We start from the raw sequence: 26,017 nt of genomic DNA, 5'->3' as shown, positions 1-26,017 counted from the left end.
GGGTCTTCCAAAGGGGAGGCTCTGTACCAAAGCGGCTACCAGGGAAGGGAGGACGCTCCCTAGCCTAAGGTAGGCAGCCTGTCTGAGAACGGTGCATGGGTACCGTTTCAGCAAGACACAGGACTAACTCCCCCCAAGCCTAACCTAGAGCAGGGATGTTACACCCTGAACCAGGAAGGTTGGAAGACGTATCGCAATGCAGGGAAGGTCAGGTAACCGAGCCTCAGCAATAGTGGAAGGGCAGGCCGTTCCTCATTCTCGGACGCAACCCTAAGGGGGGATCATTCCCTTAGGGAGGACAGAGAAGCGATATGTACTCTGGTATGTGCTTGATCCCCTTACGTGGTAGGGGGAGCAAGGCTACGCAGAGGGAATGCCCTAAGGCAAGGGGTGAAGGGAGCATATAGGGGGCCTACAATTAGGTTAGGTTAGAGAGGAACACTGTCAAACCTATCCCCTATATGGTCCCTGAAGGCGAAAACACTTGCATCACAGTAAAGAGTATCATAAAATAATGCCACTATCTTCATAACTAAACCTAGGATCACTGTAATATATCATGCATGAACACTGATGATAGGCACTCTGGCCTAGGGGCTAGACTAGCGAACTGGTATGGGGTCAGGCGATGACCAAAAAAGAGCGTCAAAACACGATATATGAGGTTCCTAGCTATGAAGACTAAATAACTAATAGTATCGATTAGTTAATGAGGCCGGAAAAGCTGTTGAGGCTAGCTAAATAAGGCATGCAAAACAACAGCGACGCCATAAAATGGCGGGTCCGGTCGAGGCACAGCTCTGCCACAAAACATAAAATATCTCGAAAAGTAAAAGTTACTTTACGGTCAGAGCTTATTTAAACAATACTCGAACCTTGTACTCAACTTTCCAGAAGAAGGCGAGGCCGAGGGTAGAGACATGGCTAAGATGCAAGTCGATAAGATAAGCACAGGGAAAAATCCGTCTAGTAAGGCAAGCTACTAAGCGAAGGATGAGGACGGACGTGACGTCATTTAGCAATGGCGCCCGTTTGTTTACGTCTCGAGTACCAAAAGTAGCCACGGACGAGATTAGCTGTGGAACGGCTCCCCAGCTATTCTCCGCCCCTACACATCGAAGTGTTAACTCTATGTGGGGTGCAGATAGCTATGTGGCGCGTTAATACATGCGTCCCCTGTTGATATACGATGTCTTAAAGGGAAACCTTTAGGATACTCGCTCCAGAAGTTAGAATTCTGTGATAACCTGTGGTTAAATTCTCTGGGAATATCTAGTAGTTTATATACCCAAGGAAGCTACCAAAAAGGAACCTTCCATCAGGACTCCATGGCTTGAGCCCTAAAATATATATATATATATGTATGTATGTATGTATGTATGTATGTATATATATATATATATACAGTGAACCCTCGCTACTTCGCGGTTCGACCATCGCGGATTCACCACTTCGCGGATTTTTTCCATAACCCATATATATACAGTAACATATATACATATATATGTATGCATGTATTTATGTATATATGTATGTATGTATATATGTAGGTATGTATATGTGTATACATATAAATATGTATATATATATATATATATATATATATATATATATATATATATATATATATATATATATATATATATATACACACACACACACACACACATATATATATATATATATATATATATATATATATATATATATATATATATATACATATATATATATATATATATATATATATATATATATATATATACATCTAAAGTAGGAAGATGTGATGTAGTTCTAAGGGAATAGTATGGGAAATATGTCTGGGTAATAAGCAAAGCTCTACCTCCAGTTTGTTTCTTCATTATGATCAGAGATAAATGTAAACAAAACATTGGTTGCCATTTTTTAACGTGCTTTTTAGCGTGTTTAGGAAACGCATGATATAAAATTGCCTTTAATATTTGTGCCTGTTTTAGTTTAGGGTACTGTAGTACAGGCATTAAGTGTTCTGTACATTAAAGGGTAGTTTGTTAACAGTACTACGTACAAGGGAAGGTTTTAAAAGTCTGAATATACATGTTGAATAAATAGGTAAATATGGTGTCACTACTTCGCGGATTTTCACCTATCGCGGCCGCGTCTGGAACCTATCTACCGCGATAAACGAGGGTTCACTGTATATATATATATATATATATATATATATATATATATATATATATATATATATATATATATATATATATATATATATAATGGATTTTGAGCAAAGCGAAAAATCTATTTTCGCGGGAGATAGCCATGTCGTCCTGTTGGAGGGTTCCTAATAGTAGCTTCCAAGGGATATATGAACTACAGTGATATTCCAAGAGAATTTACCTTTAGGTCTCCAGAATTCTAACTTCTGGCGCGAATATCCTTAACATTCTCTTAAGGATATCGCATAAATCAGGGGACGCATATCTTGATACGACACATAGCGATCTTCACCCCGAATAGCGTTTTTGCTTCAAGGGGGGAGAGTGGTAATTTTGGAACGGGAGCCGTTATCAAGGTTACCCTATTTCCCATACTACTATTGAGTATCAATATGGCGGTCATTCCTTGTAGCATTGAGCATGGTACTACAGATATAGTAGTTTCGGGAGGGATTCTGCGAAGGTCTCTTCTATAGAAAAGAAGCCAATAATGTTGAAACGTGATGCCATCCCTAGGGCCAGGGGAATGGCGGTGTATATTGGGACCGAGTACCCTGCTTCTCATAAGTCCTGCTATCAATGTGGATGTCATGAGATTCAGGTAATAAAAGTTTGTGGCAGGCATAACAACTTTTATTTGTGTTCGATCTACCGGAATCCAGACATAGATGATTCTATCTTCGATTGTCTTCTTACCATTATGGCTAAGATACAAGAAGATGATAGAAAGGCTTCTTTTGTCTTTGTTGGTGATTTTAATGCTCACCATAGTGAGTGCTTAAGTTCTATCTCTCCTACCGATCGCCATGGCTTAAGAGCTTTAGACTTTGCCTCTGAATCAGGCTGTGAGCAAATCATAAATGAAGCTACTCACAGGTCTGGTAATTGCTTGGACCTCGTATACACTGACTCCCCTGGCGTTATAACTAGTAAGGTTGGTTCTCCAGTCAGGACATCTGATCATGCCTTGATTTCATTATTAGTGAAGACTGAGCAGCCTGTCCCTGATATATCATATTCTTGTAAAATTTATATGAAATCCCAAGCAGACTGGAATGGGATTTTACATGATCTTTTGTGCTTGAATTGGTCACAATTATATAATAGTGTAGATCCTGTTGTCCCTTTGAATGAGAATCTAGTCAACATAATTGATAGGCGTATCCCTTCTCATGTGCTAAGGTACCGAGTGAAGGACAAACCGTGGTTCAATGATGATTGTAGACGTGCTTATTTGGAGAAACAGGAGGCCTATCATCTTTGGAAGGGTAACAGATCAGATTTGACCTGGAACAACTATACTCAGCTTCGAGCTTTTGCTCAGAGAGTTTATGCCTCAACTGAAAAGGAGTACAATTTAACCATAAAAGAAACACTTTCTGGTACAACTCAGGAACATAAATGGTGGTCTACCCTTAAATCTGCACTCTTTGGTGTAGATGCAACAGTTCCTCCTTTACTTAAACCAGATGGCTCAGTCACTCACTGTCCAAAGGAAAAGGCAACCCTTTTGGCTGATGTTTTTGACAGTAAACAGAGTAATGAAAAACTTGAACTTCCTCATTCCTGTTTTCCTGAGGCTAAACTAACTAGTTTAGCTTTTCGATCTCGTGAGATTAAAGCTCTGTTGATGGACCTTGATGCTTATGGAGGTGTAGACCCAAATGGTATTTTTCCTTTGTTTTTTATAAAGACAGCAGATTTCTTAGCTCCAAAGTTATCTGTTATTTTGCGCAAGTTAGCAAGAAGTGGAGCTTTTAGCACTAGTTGGAGAATTGGTAATGTTACTCCTCTATGTAAATGTGTTTGTGGTAGCTCAAGTCCCACTGATTACCGCCCAATTTCCATAACTCCCATATTATCTAAAGTTTTTGAACGTCTTCTGGCAAAACGTCTTAATAGGTTTGCTGAAGGTAATCATCTACTCCCTAGTTTGCAATTTGGTTTTCGTAAAGGCCTTGGAGCATGTGATGCCCTTCTTACAATCTCCAATGCTGTACAGAAATCCCTTGATTGTGGTCGGGAAGTTCGTATGATTGGCCTTGATTTTAGTGCTGCCTTTGACCGTGTTAATCATGAGGCCCTTGTTTTCAAACTGAAACAGTTGGGAGTGGGTGGGTCGTTTCTTAGCATTATTATTGATTTTTTAAGTAATAGATCTCAAAGAGTTGTTGTTGATGGGCACCATAGTGATTATAGGAATGTGATATCCGGTGTTCCACAGGGTAGTGTTCTTGGCCCATTACTTTTCATACTATATACACATGACATGTGGTTTGGCCTAGAAAACAAGCTTGTTGCATATGCAGATGATGCTACTCTCTTTGCATCAATTCCATCCCCTGAATGTAGATCTAGGGTTGGTGAATCCCTTAATAGAGATTTAGCTAGAATTAGTGCATGGTGCAAATTATGGGGTATGAAGTTGAATCCTAACAAAACTCAAAGTATGATTGTAAGTAGGTCAAGGACGGTGGTTCCTCAACATCCGGATCTCAGTATTGATAATGTTTCTTTAAATATGTATGACTCTTTCAAAATTTTAGGTGTGATTCTCGACAGTAAATTTACTTTTGAGAAACATATAAGGTCTGTGTCTTCTTCAATTGAACAAAAAATAGTCTTATTGAGAAAGTCTTTCAAGATTTTCGGTGATCAATCTATTCTGAAGAAGTGTTTTAATTCTTTCATTCTACCTTGTTTTGAGTATTGTTCTCCTGTCTGGTCTTCAGCTGCTGATTCTCATCTTAATTTGTTGGACAGAAACTTACGGTCTATTAAATTTCTTATTCCTGATCTAGATATTAATCTCTGGCACCGTCGTTCAATTAGTTCATTATGTATGTTGCATAAGATTTTTCACAACTCTGACCATCCTTTACATTCAGATCTCCCTGGACAATTCTATCCTGTTCGTAATACTAGGCAGACAGTTAATTCTAATAGCCAGGCCTTCTCCATCACGAGGCTCAATACTACTCAGTACTCTAGAAGTTTTATTCCAGCTGTGACCAAGTTGTGGAATGATCTTCCTAATTGGGTGGTTGAATCAGTAGAACTTCAAAAATTCAAAGTTGGAGCAAATGCTTTTTTGTTGACCAGGCGGACATGAGTCTTTTTATAGTTTATTTATGACATATTTGTTTTTGATGTTGTTGATAGTTTATTATATGACATGTCTGTTTTGACATTGTTTCTTATTTTAGAATGATTTAATGTTAATTTGTTCTCTTCATTCATTTATTTCCTTATTTCCTTTCCTCACTGGGCTATTTTTCCCTGTTGGAGCCCCTGGGCTTATAGCATCTTGCTTTTCCAACTAGGGTTGTAGCTTGGAGAGTAATAATAATAATAATAATAATAAAACGTCTTAATAGGTTTGCTGAAGGTAATCATCTACTCCCTAGTTTGCAATTTGGTTTTCGTAAAGGCCTTGGAGCATGTGATGCCCTTCTTACAATCTCCAATGCTGTACAGAAATCCCTTGATTGTGGTCGGGAAGTTCGTATGATTGGCCTTGATTTTAGTGCTGCCTTTGACCGTGTTAATCATGAGGCCCTTGTTTTCAAACGGAAACAGTTGGGAGTGGGTGGGTCGTTTCTTAGCATTATTTTTTTATTTTTTAAGTAATAGATCTCAAAGAGTTGTTGTTGATGGGCACCATAGTGATTATAGGAATGTGATATCCGGTGTTCCACAAGGTAGTGTTCTTGGCCCATTACTTTTCATACTATATACACATGACATGTGGTTTGGCCTAGAAAACAAGCTTGTTGCATATGCAGATGATGCTACTCTCTTTGCATCAATTCCATCCCCTGAATGTAGATCTAGGGTTGGTGAATCCCTTAATAGAGATTTAGCTAGAATTAGTGCATGGTGCAAATTATGGGGTATGAAGTTGAATCCTAACAAAACTCAAAGTATGATTGTAAGTAGGTCAAGGACGGTGGTTCCTCAACATCCGGATCTCAGTATTGATAATGTTTCTTTAAATATGTATGACTCTTTCAAAATTTTAGGTGTGATTCTCGACAGTAAATTTACTTTTGAGAAACATATAAGGTCTGTGTCTTCTTCAATTGAACAAAAAATAGTCTTATTGAGAAAGTCTTTCAAGATTTTCGGTGATCAATCTATTCTGAAGAAGTGTTTTAATTCTTTCATTCTACCTTGTTTTGAGTATTGTTCTCCTGTCTGGTCTTCAGCTGCTGATTCTCATCTTAATTTGTTGGACAGAAACTTACGGTCTATTAAATTTCTTATTCCTGATCTAGATATTAATCTCTGGCACCGTCGTTCAATTAGTTCATTATGTATGTTGCATAAGATTTTTCACAACTCTGACCATCCTTTACATTCAGATCTCCCTGGACAATTCTATCCTGTTCGTAATACTAGGCAGACAGTTAATTCTAATAGCCAGGCCTTCTCCATCACGAGGCTCAATACTACTCAGTACTCTAGAAGTTTTATTCCAGCTGTGACCAAGTTGTGGAATGATCTTCCTAATCGGGTGGTTGAATCAGTAGAACTTCAAAAGTTCAAAGTTGGAGCAAATGCTTTTTTGTTGACCAGGCGGACATGAGTCTTTTTATAGTTTATTTATGACATATTTGTTTTTGATGTTGTTGATAGTTTATTATATGACATGTCTGTTTTGACATTGTTTCTTATTTTAGAATGATTTAATGTTAATTTGTTCTCTTCATTCATTTATTTCCTTATTTCCTTTCCTCACTGGGCTATTTTTCCCTGTTGGAGCCCCTGGGCTTATAGCATCTTGCTTTTCCAACTAGGGTTGTAGCTTGGAGAGTAATAATAATAATAATAATAATAAAACGTCTTAATAGGTTTGCTGAAGGTAATCATCTACTCCCTAGTTTGCAATTTGGTTTTCGTAAAGGCCTTGGAGCATGTGATGCCCTTCTTACAATCTCCAATGCTGTACAGAAATCCCTTGATTGTGGTCGGGAAGTTCGTATGATTGGCCTTGATTTTAGTGCTGCCTTTGACCGTGTTAATCATGAGGCCCTTGTTTTCAAACGGAAACATTTGGGAGTGGGTGGGTCGTTTCTTAGCATTATTTTTTGATTATTTAAGTAATAGATCTCAAAGAGTTGTTGTTGATGGGCACCATAGTGATTATAGGAATGTGATATCCGGTGTTCCACAGGGTAGTGTTCTTGGTCCATTACTTTTCATACTATATACACATGACATGTGGTTTGGCCTAGAAAACAAGCTTGTTGCATATGCAGATGATGCTACTCTCTTTGCATCAATTCCATCCCCTGAATGTAGATCTAGGGTTGGTGAATCCCTTAATAGAGATTTAGCTAGAATTAATGCATGGTGCAAATTATGGGGTATGAAGTTGAATCCTAACAAAACTCAAAGTATGATTGTAAGTAGGTCAAGGACGGTGGCTCCTCAACATCCGGATCTCAATATTGATAATGTTTCTTTAAATATGTATGACTCTTTCAAAATTTTAGGTGTGATTCTCGACAGTAAATTTACTTTTGAGAAACATATAAGGTCTGTGTCTTCTTCAATTGAACAAAAAATAGTCTTATTGAGAAAGTCTTTCAAGATTTTCGGTGATCAATCTATTCTGAAGAAGTGTTTTAATTCTTTCATTCTACCTTGTTTTGAGTATTGTTCTCCTGTCTGGTCTTCAGCTGCTGATTCTCATCTTAATTTGTTGGACAGAATCTTACGGTCTATTAAATTTCTTATTCCTGATCTAGATATTAATCTCTGGCACCGTCGTTCAATTAGTTCATTATGCATGTTGCATAAGACTTTTCATAACTCTGACCATCCTTTACATTCAGATCTCCCTGGACAATTCTATCCTGTTCGTAATACTAGGCAGGCAGTTAATTCTAATAGCCAGGCCTTCTCCATCACGAGGCTCAATACTACGCAGTACTCTAGAAGTTTTATTCCAGCTGTTACCAAGTTGTGGAATGATCTTCCTTATCAGGTGGTTGAATCAGTAGAACTTCAAAAGTTCAAAGTTGGAGCAAATGCTTTTTTGTTGACCAGGCGGACATGAGTCTTTTTATAGTTTATTTATGACATATTTGTTTTTGATGTTGTTAATAGTTTATATATGACATGTCTGTTTTGACGTTGTTACTTATTGCTCAAAATCCGTTTTTTGGGCTCAAGCCATGTCGTCCTGATGGAAGTTTACCAGAGAATTACTAGAAAGTACTGTATCTGTGGATTTTCATCGGTGCCTTAACCTTGGGACAATTTTTCCATGGTCATCTGGACCATTGAGACAAATGACGTTACCGTTATCCATCATTACCACTAATTATAGACAATGTTAGTGCTTCCTGCCCCCTACATGGAAGAGTCATACTAGACAGTAGAAAAGGGGCCTCAAAGTTAGCATATATTGTATGAACAAACATAAGTATCCACCAGATATACAAACGATCTCGCGGTTTATATATATTGTCGGAACAATATTAGTGTCAACTATATCCATTGTTTGTAAGCATACAATGATATGAGGTTTACTTGAATAAGTAAGTAAAAGAACTCTGGCATCTTTAATGTGCAAATTGCAGGGCGAGAAAGGACGCAATTACATTCTAATAGGCATTTATTTCTAATAAATGACCAAATGGAATAACGAGTGAAACAAATGTAACTTGTTAAAGGAATTATACGTGCAATGTATACAGAAATTATTTTTCCTTCCTTGAAAGGGAAGAAATGATGAGTGCCACTCTAAAACTGAAAAATTTTAATAAATTTTTCCTTTATAATTTCTGTAAATGTTGTATACTATCAACACTGTGTACTATATACACACGGCACAAGTGTTATTTGTATAATTCCACACCTGAGATTTTGAACAGACTTAGTGTCACCATGGTGACACTCACTTAAAAGGTATCACACCGGAAGTGTCAACACCTTTTCACCCGAATTGATAGTCCCAATCAATTAACTGTTCATCGCAGTACTAGACGACAGGTTTTAATACACTACCTGACGCTACCACATAATGCTTCAGTTCATGGAATTGCTTAGCATAGTGTTTGTAGAACACACTGGATGATTTCCATCCAATATATGAGCAAAGACGCTCAAAGTCCATATACTGAAAAAAGTTCAGTGATGAAGCAATTTTTCTCGGATGGTGTACTGTCAGGATCTGCTCTGCGAATGAAGTAGGTGAGCTTCGCCCTCAGTTGTTTTAGGGATAAGTTTGATCCAGAGGTTTCTCCTTTGAAGAGCTGTTCTCCCCTGAAGTCTGAAGTTCTACGAAGATAGACCTTTAGACACTCTACTGGACATAGAGAGACATCTTCCTTCAGAGGGAAGATTCTCCAGGGACCCCATCTTTTAGTGGGTAGCTCGTTCTTGGCGAGAAAGGTTGGACCAGGAAAGAGATTCAGTTCTCCCACTTCTGTGAACTTAATGTGGCCCTCATTTCTTGATAGGGCTACTATTTCACTAAATCTAGCCCCTGAGGCTATAGCGAACAGAAAAATAACCTTCTGGGTTAGATCCTTGAGAGAACAATCTTCATTGTTCACAGATGAGGCATAATGTAGGACCTAGTCCAAAGACCATGAGATGGGCTTCGGAGGTGCTGTAGGCCTAAGCCTAGCGTATGCATTTGGGATCTTATTAAAGATGTCATTCGCCAGATCCACTTGAAAGGCATATAGAAGAGGTCTAGTCAAGGCTGACTTACGCGTAGTTATCGTGGTAGCTGCCAGACCTTGATTATGAAGGTGGATAAAGAAGGACAGACAGAAGTTTATTGAAATTTCTTTCGGTTCTTTGGCTTTAACAAAAGCAACCCACTTTTTCCAAGATGACTCATATTGTCTTCTAGTTGGCTTAGACTTCTATCCTTCTAGGAAGTGTATATTGCCTTCTGAGATCCCAAATCTTTTCTTAACCGCTAGGGTGAGAAAATCATGAAATGAAGGGTTTGGGCTCTCTGTGATGAATTTAAGACAATTAATGTCTGACCCTCTGAGATAGTGCTGGGTTCAGTACAAGGGCCAGCCTCAGCCTCAGTTCCCTCACTAGAGGGAACCAGTTGCTCTTGGACTATTTGAGAGCCACTAGAGCTGCCTTTCCTTGGAAGGATCTCAGCATATTGAGGACCCTCAGCAGAAGATTGGATGGAAGGAACAGGAATTTCCGGGTCCATCCGTTCCATACTAGAGACATGGTGTCTGTTATCTCCTCTAGAGGATCCTCGTATGGGGCTACATATTGAGGTAGTTTCTTGATGACGCTCATCACAAAGAGGTCGATCTGCAGTTTGGGGACTTCTTCCCATCTGGGAGAGAATGGGTCTGCGTCTGTGAACCATTCTGACTCTATCGGCTTGAGCCTGAGTAGGGCATCCGCTGTCACATTGCGGATCATTTGTACGTGAACTGCTGATAGGAGTCATCTCTTTAGGTAAGGGATGGCTAACATCACCTAGACTATATGGGACGATCTCAAGCCTTGCCAGTTCGGACGTCTCACTATCACTTCGTTGTCCCAGATCAGCCTGAGGAGGCCTGATCTGCATGGAGAGAGTTTCCCCAACCTCAACAGGACTGCCCTGGCTTCCAAAAGGTAGATGAAAATGGCCTTGAGTAGAGATGACGAAGTCCCTTGGGCTTTCCTCTGATGGGAGTGAACTCCCCATTCTTCCGTCGAGGCATCCATGCAGATGATCTTCAATAGTCGAGGTAGTTGCAAGGGCACGGTCCTCAATAGGCTTTTGGCCTTCGACCATTGGTTGAGAAGCGATCAAGGTAAGACCAATATCGGTCATTTTAGATCTCTTTGAGCGTCTGATGCGTATCTTCTCCAGACTCTTAACGCATCTTTCAGCTGTGCTCTTAGTACTGGGTCTGTCACTGCTGCGAACTGGAGATAGTTCAGTACTCTTTCCTGACAGCATCTTGAAATCCTGATGGATTACCGTAGTCTCTTGACCGACCCTGCGATCTCCTACATCCCTAAGGGAAAGGAGAGTTAGTGTGACCTCAGGTTCCGATGGTTTTTTTAGCCATTGAAACCTTTGAGCTGGAGAGAATCGAGACTTCTTGAAGCCGATTTTGCATCCCCGATGTTCCAGGAACTGGATTACTTCTTTGGATGCTTTATTACCTGAACCGTTTCTAGGCCTGGTTATTGCATGACTGCGTCCGCCAATTTCGTGAAGATACTTAGGACTGTGTTTAGTCTGAAGAGTATGGCTCTTAGGACATACTCTATCTTCTGTAACTTGAATCCTAGGTAGGAGGAGAGGGGGCGACTGACTAGAAGCTGCCAATAGGCACCTGTCAGGTCTATCAAGTCTGTGAACGCCCCTTTTTGTAATAAGGTCCTTATGTGTAGAAGGATTAACATCCTGAACTCGCTGTTTCTTTTGAACTTGTTGAGTGGCAACAAGTCCAGAATGACTCTGAGTTTTCTTGAGTCCCTTCTTGAGGACACAAAACAGCCTTCCCTGGAATTCGAGGACTTTACTTTCCTTGGAAGAGTTGAGGAAATGATGGTGGAGGTGTGTCTATTTTCCATCCTTGTCCAATCTTGATTAGGCCTTGGCCCCAAGGATCGAAGGTATAACGATCCTGTTGAAACCTCCCTCCTACCAGAAGCGTCTCTTTGCTTCGACTGATCAGAAGGTTTACTTCCTCGACCGCCTGCCTGGGGCACCGCGGTCGTAGAAACTGGGATGTTGTTGAACAGACCGAGGAAAAAGTCTAGACTTTTTCGTCTTCCTTTTAGGTTGGGGACCCACATCCGTGGAAGACTTCCTCTTTGAAGAGATGCCCCACTTCTGGAGAAGGTTCGTATTCTCCATGGTGGCTTTCTCGATTACCTCTTTTGACTACCTCGTTTGGAAAGAGGTCTTTACCCTAGATGTTGGAAGATATCAGCTTCTTGGGTTCATGTTTCACTGTTGCGGCAGCAAACACGAACTCCCTACAGGCTCTCCTAGCCTTCATAAAAGCATATAGGTCTTTTACCACGGTGGCCATATGCATTTTGGCCAAGACCATGAGCATGTCTGGGGTACTTTGATGGGCTGAATACATCTCTTTGCAGTTTTGTAGGGATAAGGAGGCCGCAAGTCTCTCCTTTATCTCTTGTTCCTTGCACAAAAGAAACTCAAAGTTTAGGGAGATTCTCGCTAAACTGTCATCCAGCGATGTCCGCGTCTAGTTTCCCTACTGAAATGGTTAAATGGACTTCCTTCCAATCCTTCTCCTGCATGGGTAATGCTAGTGACAGAGGCTTGCACTCCTCAAGTGCAGGACATGGTTTGCCTGCCTCCACTGCCTTGGCAACAGATTTAAATGCCTTCCACGTAAAGGGTATTGCTATTGAAGCAGGAGCAAGAAAGGTAGGGTGTCTCTTACTTAGTGCGAACACTTTCGTCACCGAGTAACCCGCCTTTCTCAGGCTACTTGACAAGATAGCTTGTGCCTATTTTGTCTAATATAGGGGTAGAAGCTGAAGACGTCGAGGTTAACGGCTCCAGGGCCGGCACAGACGGAAGCAATTCCGACACGACATTGTCATCTTCTTCCGGGGGTGCCTTCCTGCTCTCCATCCCGATGGCTATCTGGATGCAGGGAGGTGCGAATCATGCCTGGGGCACCACTATTTCGCTACTTGCTTTTGGGAAGAATAAGCTACGCATCCTATCGTTAGGTAGGTAGGTATAGTCCCGGAGAGATCTACTGGAACCCTCTTACCCATTTGCGTAGTTTCTTACGTGCCGCATCCCTAGACTCCATTGACTTGGGATTATCAAAACCTTCGGACACTAATGTCCGACAGATATTGCAAACTTGGGGGTCCCAATATTGCAGGGATTCTGAAATAATATTGCAGAGGGCATGAAACCTGCATGCATTATGACCGTAAAAGTACTTACTCTTAATATTGCAGAAGACTGCAACACATTTCATCTGGGGTTACTCCCGTAAAGAAAGGAAAATAGAATGAGTATACAATTGTTTATCTCACCTGATAAGCTTAGGATAGTAAGCTAGAAAGGAATAGTGAGAGACACATACTTGTGTATCCCTTGCAAGCAATTGCTGTAACCTTCTCCCAGTATTAATTATAATGAGTTTCCTTTATTAAGGCAACTCGAAAGAAAGGGTTCTAACCCCTAGGGATAGAAAAGTGTATACTGCCACTGCCCCTTCTAAATATTTAATACTGTGGGGTAATGATAACTGATTTCCAATCAGAGTATTGAAGGAATTCTATTCTTTCAATATAGGTTCGGTCTCAGCAAAAGCCTGCACAAGGGTACCCAGGATATGTTAGAAATTAACTGCTGTATAAACGGATTTTGAGCGAAGCGAAAAATCTATTTTTGGGTGAGATAGCCATGTCCTGATGGAAGGTTCATTTAAGTAGCTTCCTAGGGTATATTTGACTACGGTGATATTCCCAGAGAATTTAGCTTAAGGTTTAAAGGTCGCTCATGAATGGCAGAGGCAAGGGACAGTGACGCTGCCCTAGCAATCAGGACAATACCCTAGAGACTGACCATATATTACAGTATATGATCAGCACCCAAGCCTCCTCTCCACCCAAGCTAGGACCAAGGAGGGCCAGGTGGTGGCTGCTGATGACTCAGCAGATAGACCTATAGGCTCCCCCAAACCCCCCAACCTTAGCTCACAAGGATGGTAAGGTTTCAGACACTAATGGCACTAACGAGTCTAAGCGGGACTCGTTACCAATCAGGCCACAGCAACCCCAGAATTCTAACTCCTGGCGCCAATATCCTTAAAGTTTCCTTCTAGGATATCGCATAATATCAGGGGACGTATTCTTGACACGCCACATAGCAATATGCACCCCGCATAGCGTTTACGCTTTGAGGGGGAAAAGTGGCAAAATAAAAGAGGAGCCATTATAAAGTTCCCTTCCTCCGTTACTGTTTGAGTACTCAGATGGCGCCATAATCGCCGCCATCTTTATTCCTTGTAGCGTTAAGCCGGTACTTATAGATACAGTATTATTGGGAGGGATCCTGCCAAGGCCTTTCATAGAAAGGAGGGCGGGTCCATCAGGACGACATGGCTATCACCCAAAAATAGATTTTTCGCTTTGCTCAGAATCCGTTTTTTTGGCTCAGGCCATGTCGTCCTGATGGAAGTTTACCAGAGCATTAATGTATCCGTGGATTTCCCAGTTGTGCCTTAAACCTCAAGACAATATTTCCTTGGTCATCTAGACCTAAGAGACCTATGACATTACCGTTATATGTCATTTCTTCTAATCATAGACTATGTTAGTGCTTCCTGCCCCCCCTACAGGGAAGAGCCAAACTAGACTCGGGAAAAAGTCTCGAAGTTTGCATATTTCATATGACCAACCTAGCAATCAAAAGGACATACAGGTCTCACCGTATGCCTTTAGCCAAAGTTTGTATTTATAAAACGAAGACAGGTTCATGTCAGCCACTATAGCATCTGAGGTATATCAGTCCAGCTGTATACCGCAACAGACATGTTTGTATCTTGTATTGAAACAAGTTACTTCGAGCTTGAAAGGTTTGTTTACATATAGGAACAAAGTTACTACCTTTGCTCAATATAATTATGCAGAATAATAAGGAATGAAAGGAATGCTCACACATAACTTTATTAAAATGTTTAGGGCGAAATAAGACGTGCAAAACAATTAATCATTTATTGTCAAACAATAAATAAAAATTCATCATACATTTATAATGATATAAAAATGCAAGTGAAATAGAATTTACTAACAGACAATACAGAATAAATCAGAAATACTTATTTTATCCGAAAACAAAAATCTTTGCCACTCACATGATAATTTATTAAATTTTCTAATGTCTTTCTGAGAAGTCTGTCTATTTACACTTGTGTAAAAAACACATGGCACTTAGTGTTCAATCTATGTTTCATCACCTTTGTACACTGGAACAGTCCATAATGTCACCTTGATGACATTTCACTTACCATGTTGCACTATAATGTGCCAACATGTACACCCTTTGGAATTAGAGTCCCACATAATTCACCGTTCCTCGCAGCACTATGCGGAAGGTTTTAGTACACTACCTGCTGCTACCACGAATCATTTTAATTCTTGCACTTGCTTTGCGTAGTGTTTGAAAAACACTGGATGACTTCCATCTAGTAAACGAGCGAAGGCTCTCGAAATCCATAAGCTGGAAAAAGTTGTACTGTCAGGATCCGCTCTGCGAATGAAGTAGGTGATCTTCGCCCTTAGTTGTTTCAGGGATAAGTTTGAGCCTGATGTTTCTCCTTTAAAAAGCTGTCCTGCCCTGAAGTCTGAAGTTCTGCGAAGATAGACCTTTAGACTCTCCACTGGACTCGGCGAGACATCTTCCTTCAGAGGGCAGATTCTTCAGGGACCCCACTTCGTAGTGGGTAGCTCATTCATGGCGAGAAACGTTGGGTCGGGAAAGAGATTTAGCTCTCCCATTTCAGCAAACTGGATATGGCCTTCTTCCCTAGAGAGGGCCACTATCTCACTAACTCTAGCCCCTGAGGCTAGAGCAAACAAGAATATAACTTTTTGAGTCAAATCTTTCAAAGAGCAATTATCGTTGTCCAAACTTGAAGCAAAATGTAGTACCTTATCCAAAGACCATGAAATGGGCCTTGGAGGTGCTGCAGGCCTGAGCCTAGCACAGGCCTTAGGGATTTTGTTAAAAATCTCAATAGACAAGTTTACTAGGAAAGCAGAAATCAAGGGTCTAGTCAAGGCAGATTTACACATAGTTATCGTGTTGGCTGCTAAACCTTGTTCATGAAGGTGAATAAAGAAAGACAAGCAGAAATCCATCGACATTTGCTTTGGGTTTTTTGCCTTGACAAAGGCCACCCACTTCTTCCAAGATGACTCGTATTGCCTTCTGGTAGATTTTGACTTATATTCCTCTATGAAGTCTATACTTTCTTTCGAGATCCCAAACCTTTTCTTTACTGCTAGGGAGAGAAAATCATGAGATGAAGGTCTTGTGTTTTATGTAATGAAGCGAAGACAGTCGACTTCTGTACTTGTTGAGACAGAACTGGGTCCGGCAGGGGAATCAGTTTCGGCTGTAATTCCAATATTAAAGGGAACCAGTTGTCCCGGGGCCACTTGGGAGCCACTAGTGCTGCTGTTCCTTGAAAAGATCTCAGCTTGTTAGGAGCTTCATCAGCAGGTTGGATGGAGGGAACAGGTAAATCCTGGTCCATTTGCTCCAGTCGAGGTACATGGCGTCCACTGCTTCCGCTAGAGGGTCCTCTTACGGGGCCACGTATCGAGGAAGTTTCTTGTTATCGCTCGTCTCGAAGAGGTCGATCTGCAGTTCCGGGACTTTATGTAAGATGAAGGAGAATGATCTTGCGTCTAGGGACCATTCTGACTCTTATCAGAGTTATCCTGGATAGAGCGTCTGCTGTCACATTGCAGAACCCTTGAAGGTGAACTGCTGACAAGTGCCATCTCTTCTTTTCCGCTAAACGAAAGATGGCCAACATCACTTGGTTGAGTTGAGGTGATCTCGAGCCTTGACGATTCAGACATCTCATTACCACCTCGCTGTCCATAATCAGTCTGATGTGGACTGAAGGGCGAGGGGATAATTTCTTCAGTGTAAGGAAGACTGCCATGGCCTCCAAAATGTTGATATGGAAGATCTTGAATAGAGAGGACCAAGTTTCTAGAACTCTCTGTTGATGAGAGTGACCTCCCCATCATTCCAATGATGCATCCGTATGGATGACGACTGAGGGTGGAGGCGGTTGCAGAGGTGTTGACCTCTTGAAGTTTTTGGCCTCCGACCATGGCTTGAGAAGTGATCATAGCCGAATCGGTATTGGTCTTCTTAGATCTCTTCGAGCGTTTGATGCGTATCTTCTCCAGACTCCTGATGCATCCTTTAGCTGTGCTCTTACCAATTGGTCTGTTACTGATGCACACTGAAGGGAGCCCAGCACTCTCCTGTTGGCATCTTGAAATCCTTTTGGATTTTAAAAGTCTCTTGACAGATCCCGCTATCTTTCTCCTCTTCTTTAATGGAATGTAGATGTGATTTGACTGTAAGTCCCAATGTATGCCTAGCCATTGGAATTTCTGAGCTGGAGATAGTCGAGACTTTTTGGTGTTGATCTTGAATCCTAGATGTTCTAGGAACTGGATCACTTTTTTTGAATGCTTGCATGCATTTCGACTCGGATGCTGCCCACACCAGCCAATCGTCCAGATAGGATACCACCTGGACACCTTGTAGGCGTAGTTGTTGAACGACTGCTTCTGCAAGCTTCGTGAAGATCCTTGGGGCTATGTTTAGTCCAAAGGGCATGGCTCTGAAAGCGTACTTTCTTTTTTGTAGCCTGAATCCTAGGTAGGAGGAGAGTTGGCGATTAACCGGAATGTTCCAATTGGCATCTGCCATATCTATGGAGACTGTGTATGCCCTTTTGGGCAACAGAGCCCTTATGTGTTGAAGGGTCAGCATCTTGAACTTGTCGTTATCGATAAACTTGTTGAGTGGGGACAAATCCAGAATGACTCTGAGTTTGTCTGAGTCCTTCTTGGGAACACAAAAAAGCTTTCCTTGGAATTTGATGGACTTTGCCCTCTTTATCACCCGTTTGCTCAAGAGCTCTCGAGTGTATTCTTCCAGAATGGGGGTGGAGTGTTGGAAGAATTGAGGAAATGATGGTGGAGCTGTCTTCCAGCTCCAACCTAGTCCATTCTTGATTAGGCTGTGGGCCCAGGAATCGAAGGTCCAACGATCCCTGAAAAGTTGGAGTCGTCCTCCTACCGGAAGCATCTCATTGCTTCTGGTTTCCGGAGGGCTTGCCTCCTTGAAAGCGTGCTCCCCTACCCACTCTTCCTCTCGAGGGACATCTAGAGGAATCTCTACCTGACCCCCTACCTTTAGGGCGAAAGGTGGTGGTCTGCCTCTCATAGGCGGGAGTAAAGGTTGGTGACTGAGTCACCACCTGCTAGGGTACCATCTGGTAGGTGGGTTGGGGCTGTGCCACCATCTGTGGCACCGCGGTCATGGGAAGTTGTTGTTGTCTTTCAGGGCGAGATAGCACTCTTGGCCTTTTTGTCTTACTCTTCGGTTGGAGACCTTCATCCGGGGAAGACTTCCTCTTAGCCGACATGCCCCACTTCTGGAGAAGATTTCTATTCTCCGTGGCGGCCTTGTCGACTATTTCTTTGACCAATTTGTTTGGGAATAGGTCTTTCCCCCAGATATTGGAAGATATCAACTTCCTGGGTTCATGTTTGACCGCAGTCGAGGCAAACACGAACTCTCTACAAGCCCTTCTCGCCCTAACAAAGCTATAGAAGTCTCTAGTTAGGGTTGCCAAGTGTGTTTTGGCTATGACCATGAACATATCCGGGGATCTATGTTCGCTGGCCATTGCCTCCAGGGTCACCTGGAGGGACAGAGAGGCAGCAAGCCTCTCCTTTCTATCCTGTTCCCAACGCAGGAGAAACTCAGACAACTTGGGGAGGTTTTCACTGAACTGACGTCCAGCAATATCAGCCTCCAACTTCCCGACTGAGACATTGTGATCCGTTGGCAAAGCTAGGGAGAGGGGCCTACACTCCTCCAGTGTAGGGCAAGGTTTCCCAGCTTCCACTGCCTTAATCGCTGCCTTCAACCCTTTTTCTGAAAGGGGAAGGCCATAGTTGCTGGAGCAAGAAAAGAGGGATGTTTCTTGCTCAGGGCTGGCACCTTAAAATTGGTGAAGCCCTTGTCCTTCAAACTCCTGGCCAGTAAAGCCTGAGTCTTCTTATGGTCAAGCACTATGACCTCCTTAGGCTCTGTCTCCTCTTTGGATACAGGTTCCGCTCTTAGACGAACGAAGCAGTCTCTATAGGACTCAAAGCTGGGCCAGAACTCAATGTCCTCAATAAGGACAGCTCCCAGCTTCTCTGAAATAAAAATCTTACCGTTCGTAATTGGCATGTACTCGGCATGCCTCCACGGGTTTACCTCGGAACACGAGGGAAGATCCTTTACGTTGAGTCTCCTATGAAACCCACGGGGCGCTGCAAGCTGAAGAATCTCCTTCCTTAGCGCAGCTTCCCTTTGTTCGCTCTTCTTCTCGAACATCTCCATCATAGCTTTGATGGCAGACAGGGTGTCGTCCGACTTTTCGGGTTGAGGAGCGGAGGACATAGATGGCATCGGTTCTGGGGCAGCAACCGACGAAACAGAGACTTTTTCGACTTCATCCTCTTCCGTCTCTGGAGCCAACGTTGACTCCTCATCTTGACCTTCCGCGGGAAAGTACTTTTCGGTGTCCTCTTACACCTCTGACATCCTCTCATCATCTGGAAGGATGTCCTTCATCGGATACGAGACATCCGTATCCTCGGCTATCTTGATGCAAGGGATCTCAGGGTGAGGCTGAGGAATAACAGCATCCGCAGATGCTTTGGGAAGTAGACAGGCCCTCATACGCTCACTAGGGAGGTAAGGCCCTGTGGCATTATTTTGGAAGCCACGAACCCATTTGCGCAGCTTGTCCCGAGCTGCATCCCTTGACTCTGTTGTCTTGGGATTTTCGAAAGCCTCATACACCAGGTCTTTGCATACAGTACATACCTGGGGATCCCAGTATTTGAGAGGTCCCTTGGTAATGGAGCAGCGGGAGTGAGTCCTACACTCCAGGTGCCACAGAAGTCCCTGCTACGCACGTTGTAGAAGACGATGTTGCACTTCACATGGTCCTCCTGTAAAGAGAGGAAAATAAAATGAGTATAACGTAGTCTATCTCACTAGATAAACTAATAAATATTATAATAATATTTTCCATTTTATTTTATTGCATATAGCTTAGGATAGGTAAGCTAGAAAGGAAATAGGAAAGACACATACATGTGTTTCCCGCCCAACCAATTGCTGTGACCTCCCTCAATATTAACCCTAGGGTTATCCTCCTCAGGAGGCCTGGTGGAAGAGTCTAGCCTATAAGGATAGAAGAGTGTAACCAACACCCACTTCCGAAAGGATTAATAATGAGGGTCATTAATAACTGATCATCTATCAGTATATGGAAAGGGAATTCCTTTCCCAATCTTATAAGGTCTCAACAATAGACTGCACCTGGACACACAGAGTATGTTGGAAAATTTAACTACTGTATACTTTTATACCATAGTTTTCTGTCTGCAGTATGCTCTATACAGATGTACTGGCTACTGTATATACATATACCGTAGTTACTGCCGGCATGTAGCCAGCAAGGCTAGTACCTAAGGCACAATTCAACTGACACAATATTGATAATTTTTATGGCTGGCTGCCCACCGGATTGCCGGCGGCTTGCCGGCTGTCGGCCCACTATCCCAGACAGCATTCAACGTGACAGGGTAGTGGCCGGTATACCAGACTCGGCCGGCTCTCTCCGGCTAAGTCAGATGTGACAGTGAATCAATGGCTTTCAGACCACAAGTCTAGCCAGCATCTTGCTGGCAAGGTTAGTGGTCGGCAGCCGCCAGTTAGGTTAGTACTTGGCAGCACTAGCCAATAGTGAGAGAGAAAGCAAGGAGTGAAGGGTGATGTAAGAGCACTGTCTCGCTTCCTTTCTCCGGAATGAGGGTTTTAATGGAAGGGGAGAATATAAGATACTCAAGCTTCCACCCATCCACCTCCATGCCGGTACCTGCCGGTCATAAGATGTGAATGGCAGCCCAAGAGAGGACTGAAGAACACTCTAAAGCAAGTGGGTCTTCTGCCGGCAGCTAGACCTGCCAACACAGCTATCCCGGAGCTCCGTGTCCGATAGGGAAGCTATACGACTAGGCCATACAAGCAGAAGCCCAAGCCGGCCATACAGCCTGCCGGCAATAGGCGAGATTGCAGGACAACGGCCACAGGGATGTGATGGCTAGGCCATCACTAAAGGACAGAATGGGGAGGGGAAAGGGTCCTGTATGGTGTGAGAGGAGCCGGCAGCATGTCGGCCTTACCACACCTTTAGGAAGCTCTGTTTCAGTATCGGCGCCATCCTAGGCGGACGGAGAAATCAATCCCCAGCCTAGGGTCTGCCAATACAGTAAGGGGGCCGGCAATCATCTAGCCGCCATCCTTAATCATAGAGAAACAGAGTTCCAATGCCAGCGCCATCCTAGGCAGAAGAATAAACTCTATTCTCCAGCCTAGGGTCTGCGAGCACAGGACTAGTTGACTAAACCACAGGGAGAAGGGGGATCACATGACCCCTTCAAGTGCAGTCTAGGGAGGCAAAGCATCCTATGCCAACAAACAAGGCCTGACAGGGGAGTACATTCACCCTGCCAACCAGTTGCCGGCATACGACAAGTACTCTGAGGTTTTGATCCAAACCCAAAGCTCACCATCAGTAGCTAGGTGAAGGGGCAGAAAAACCCTAGCCTAGTCTTGCCTGAATGACAACTCGATACAAGAACAACTAGGATTGTAGCCATAGGCTACACTCAGAGGGAAGGAGGGATTACCCTATATATGAGGGTAACCGGGGAGATTGTATGAAAGTATACTAAAGCCCCTAGGCTACTAGCCTAGCGACAGTGAGATCGACTACCTAACTCATCGAAGCTCTCTCGTATACTATCTTAGAAGAGGAAATTTTATATGCAATCCATATATCTTACATGTATAAATTGCCTATTATCTTCATTTAAAATTAATAGCACCAGGAACACTTATTATATCATCAAAAGAGTAAACCATAACGCCTAGGCTAGGAAGCCTAGAGTAAACAAGATCAGCTACCTAATTCGCCAAAACTAAGGTGAATACAATCGGCATAATATGATTAATTCCTAGCAATGAAGACTAAATAGCTGATTATATTTATTTAAGCTATTATACTGGGAAAGTCGTTCTGGCTAACTAAATAACTCGTGCAACAGCGCCGAAGACGCCTCCGGTCAAGGCAATAGCTCAGCCAAAAAATTAGTTTAATTCGATTCAATTTTTTACTTTACGGCCAGAGCTAATTTATACAGCATAAGAATCAAATACTCAACTTTCCAGAGGCAGAAGAGGCTGGAGATTGCATAATAAATCCAAATTTCGAGAAAGCACTGGGAAAACCACCGAGCGAGACCGCTAAAGAAAAAGGAATAAAGATGGCGGCGATTATGGTGCCATCTGAGTACTCAAACAGTAACGGAGGAAGGGAACTTTATAACGGCCCCTCTTTTATTTTGCCACTTTTCCCCCTCGAAGCGTAAATGCTATGCAGGGTGCAGATTGCTATGTGGCGTGTCAAGAATACGTCCCCTGATATTATGCGATATCCTAAAAGGAAACTTTAAGGATATTCGTGCCAGGAGTTAGAATTATGGATACCTTAAATTAAATTCTCTGGGAATATCACTGTAGTCAAATATACCCTAGGAAGCTACTTAAAGGAACCTTCCATCAGGACGACATAGCCTGAGCCCAAAAATAATACTATAGTTTTCTGTTTGCTGTATATACTATATTGCAAAATAGTGGCTACTGTATAATTATAGTGAGCCCTCGCTACTTCGCGGTTCGACCATCGGGGATTCACGACTTCGCAGACTTTTTTCATTAAATACGGCATCCGATATCATCAGCAAACCACTATTTTTGGGGGAAACATCATTTTATTCTAGAAAATTGCGACTCTTTAAATAGTTAATTGCATATTAAGAAAGCGTGTACTGTACTTTTGTTTTTAAATTTCGGGTGTGTTTTAAAAATCGAGTATTGTTGACTTCTTTTTGTTTTACTTTTGGCTGTGATCAGATCAGCTGACGTCTAGCTGCCGGTCTCAAGAATATGCGCGTACGAAGTACAGTATTGTTTATACCATTTCTTAACTTATTCCAACCATCTATACAGTTGATATTACATAAGCACCAATGTGTTATAACCTATCATATTTTTTTGTTTTTTACATTTAAAACAACTCTCTCTCTCTCTCTCTCTCTCTCTCTCTCTCTCTCTCTCTCTCTCTCTCTCTCTCTCTCTCTCTCTCTCTGTGGGCTACTTTTCACTACCTCTCATTCCTTACCTCTATCTCACTAACAAATGAAATCTTTGTTGCTTCACAAAGTTTCATTTATATTGAAAATCAATCATGATTCAATTTTCCTTACTTTCTCCAATCTCGCACTATGTCACATCGAACGTTATAGCAGTAACTTAATTGTTCGACAACTTTAAATATCGGCCTAGTACTTGCTGCTTCTCTTACTTTTTTTTTTTAGATGGTTTCATAATTGAGGGGGGTACAAGTTGACTTATAACTGAAGTTAGGAAAAGTATTTTGGATATGGAATGGAAAATCATCTTTAGTAACAGTTTAGAATTATCGTAAATTATCATTAGGTCATTAGCGGCAGTTTGTTATTGTTGATTAAACGCCAAAAAAAAAGAAAAGAAAATTGTTTTCCTGCTTTGCTACGTATGTAGGATTTTATATAGATACGGTAAATAATATTTGTAATAACATATTTACTAAAAGCTTTTAATATCATTATTTATCACTTTCATCATGCGCGTTTATTGCCTTCGTTTGTTTATTACGATCGAAGATGGAGAGTACAGTAAACGAATGGAAGGTGTCCGTTTCAGGCGGCGTCATAAAGAAAAACATTATATAAATGGCATTCATTTCATTTATTTGGAAGTCCTAGGAAAAATTAAGTAAAACATTGGTAATAACAAAATCAACATTTAAAAAATACTTGGTAAGATTGCTGTCGATGCCAAAACTAACCTATACACAGATGTGTAAATGCGTCTGTTTCTTCATTATGATCAGAGATAAACGTAAACAAAACATTGGTTGTCATTTTTTATCATGCTTTTTGGCGTGTTTAGGAAACGCATGATATAAAATCACCTTTAATATTTGTGCCTGTTTTAGTTTAGGGTACTGTAGTACATGCATTAAGTGTTCTGTACATTAAAGGGTAGTTTGTTAACAGTACTACAGTACGTAAAGGGAAGGTTTTAAAAGTCTGAATATACATGTTAAATAAATACGTTTATATGGTGTCCCTACTTCGTGAATTTTTAGCTATCGCGGCCGGGTTTGGAACCCATCTACCGTGATAAACGAGGGTTCACTATATACTGAAGTTCAGCCAGTGTGCTGCTGGTATTGCTAGCATCTGGTGGCACGATCCATCCGCCATGACGCCGACTGGACTAGGCAATAGAAAAGACACATATTTGTGTATCCTACCCAGCCCATTTGCTGTGACCTTCCCTTCCAATATTAAAACCATAGAGTTTCCTGATCAGGGAAGCTCAAAGATAAAGGTTCTAACCTTTAAGGATAGAAAGTGTACTACCACTGACTCTTCTAAATTATTTAATATTGTAAGGTTAAACGTAAACTGATTTCTAATCAAAATATAGAAGAAATTCTATTCTTTCAATATAGGATTGGTCTAAGCAAACACCTGAGCAAGGATATCCAAGATATGTTGGAAAATAACTACTAGTATAATATATACAATAGTTTTCTATCTGCAGTATATACTATACTGCAAATATACTGACTACTGTATAAACATATACTGTAATTCAGCCGGCATAGCTAGTACTGTGCCGGCAGGCATACTAGCTGATAGAGAGAGAGAAAGTATGGAGTGAGGGACCGCCTTATTACTGTGTGTGTATACACTAAATAAAGGTGTAAATATATAATTTACTGCCCTCACGAGAAAGAAGGTTCAAATGCAAAGGGGAGAATGCATCATTCCCGCTTCCATCCAGCCACAAATACCACCGGCACATGACCGGCAGGCTAGTACCCGGCAGCACTGGTACAGTTGGCATGCCACCCGGGTTAGTACGCCACCAACCGGATTTGTCGCCGGCAGCCCAAGGGAGGACTGAAGAACCTTGGTGACAGAAGAGACTTCCCTCCAACAGCCATCATAGCTCCCGGCAGGGAGGGAAAAGGGTCCTGTATGAGGTGAGGGAGGAGCCGGCAGGGTTGCCGGTCCTACCACACCCCTAGGAAACTCTGTTTCAGTATCGGCGCCATCCTAGGCATCAGGAGAATATCTATTCTCTAGCCTAGGGTCTGCCAATACAGTTAAGGGGACGGCGGCAGTGCTGCCTCCTCTCAACAAGGGAGAAACAGAGTTCCAGTGCCGATGCCATCCTAGGCTGCAGAAGAATGTCTATTCTTCAGCCTAGGGTATGCGAGCACAGGACTAGTCTTCTAGACCGCAGGGAGAAGGTGGCGGCATGATACAACCACTTCAAGTGCGGCCTAGGGAGGTCTAGCCTCCTATGCCGGCAGCCTAGTCCGGCAGGGGAATGACTATTCACCCTGCCGGCCGGCTGCCGGCAAAGACCATATACTCTGAGGTTCTGACTGAAACTCAAAGCCTGCTATCTGCCGGCCAAGGGAAGAGACAGAAAATACTAGCCCAGTCAAGCCTGAGTGTCTACTTGAAGGCAAGACTAACTAGGGTTGTAGCCTAAGGCTACACTCAGAGGGAAGGAGGGATTACCCTTCAATCTCCAGTGGAGACGAGTATCAGTTTATATAATAATTCTATGAGATATTTATTTCCGCCTGAATTGATAAAACGATACACGAGGGTAAACGGGGAAATGTCTGAAAGTATACTACATCGGTTAGGTTAGGTTACGTAGGCAAAACGAGATCTCGGTTACCTAAATCACCGAAACTCTAACATATACGATCAATATAGAAAGAGGAAAATTATGCATACTATAAATATCTTTACAAGTATAATTATGCCTAAATAGCTTTCATAATTAATTAATGCTATTGCAT

The 26,017-nt window shown here is 42.1% G+C and overlaps 1 pseudogene; it reads right to left on the bottom strand.

Annotated features, from left to right (window-relative positions):
• Positions 1 to 26,017, bottom strand: part of LOC137641038 (uncharacterized) — a 65,837-nt pseudogene that overhangs the window by 11,839 nt on the left and 27,981 nt on the right.

Source organism: Palaemon carinicauda, chromosome 5 (genome assembly GCF_036898095.1).
Source record: "Palaemon carinicauda isolate YSFRI2023 chromosome 5, ASM3689809v2, whole genome shotgun sequence".
NCBI lineage: Eukaryota > Metazoa > Arthropoda > Malacostraca > Decapoda > Palaemonidae > Palaemon > Palaemon carinicauda.
This window is presented reverse-complemented; position numbering and strand designations above follow the sequence as displayed.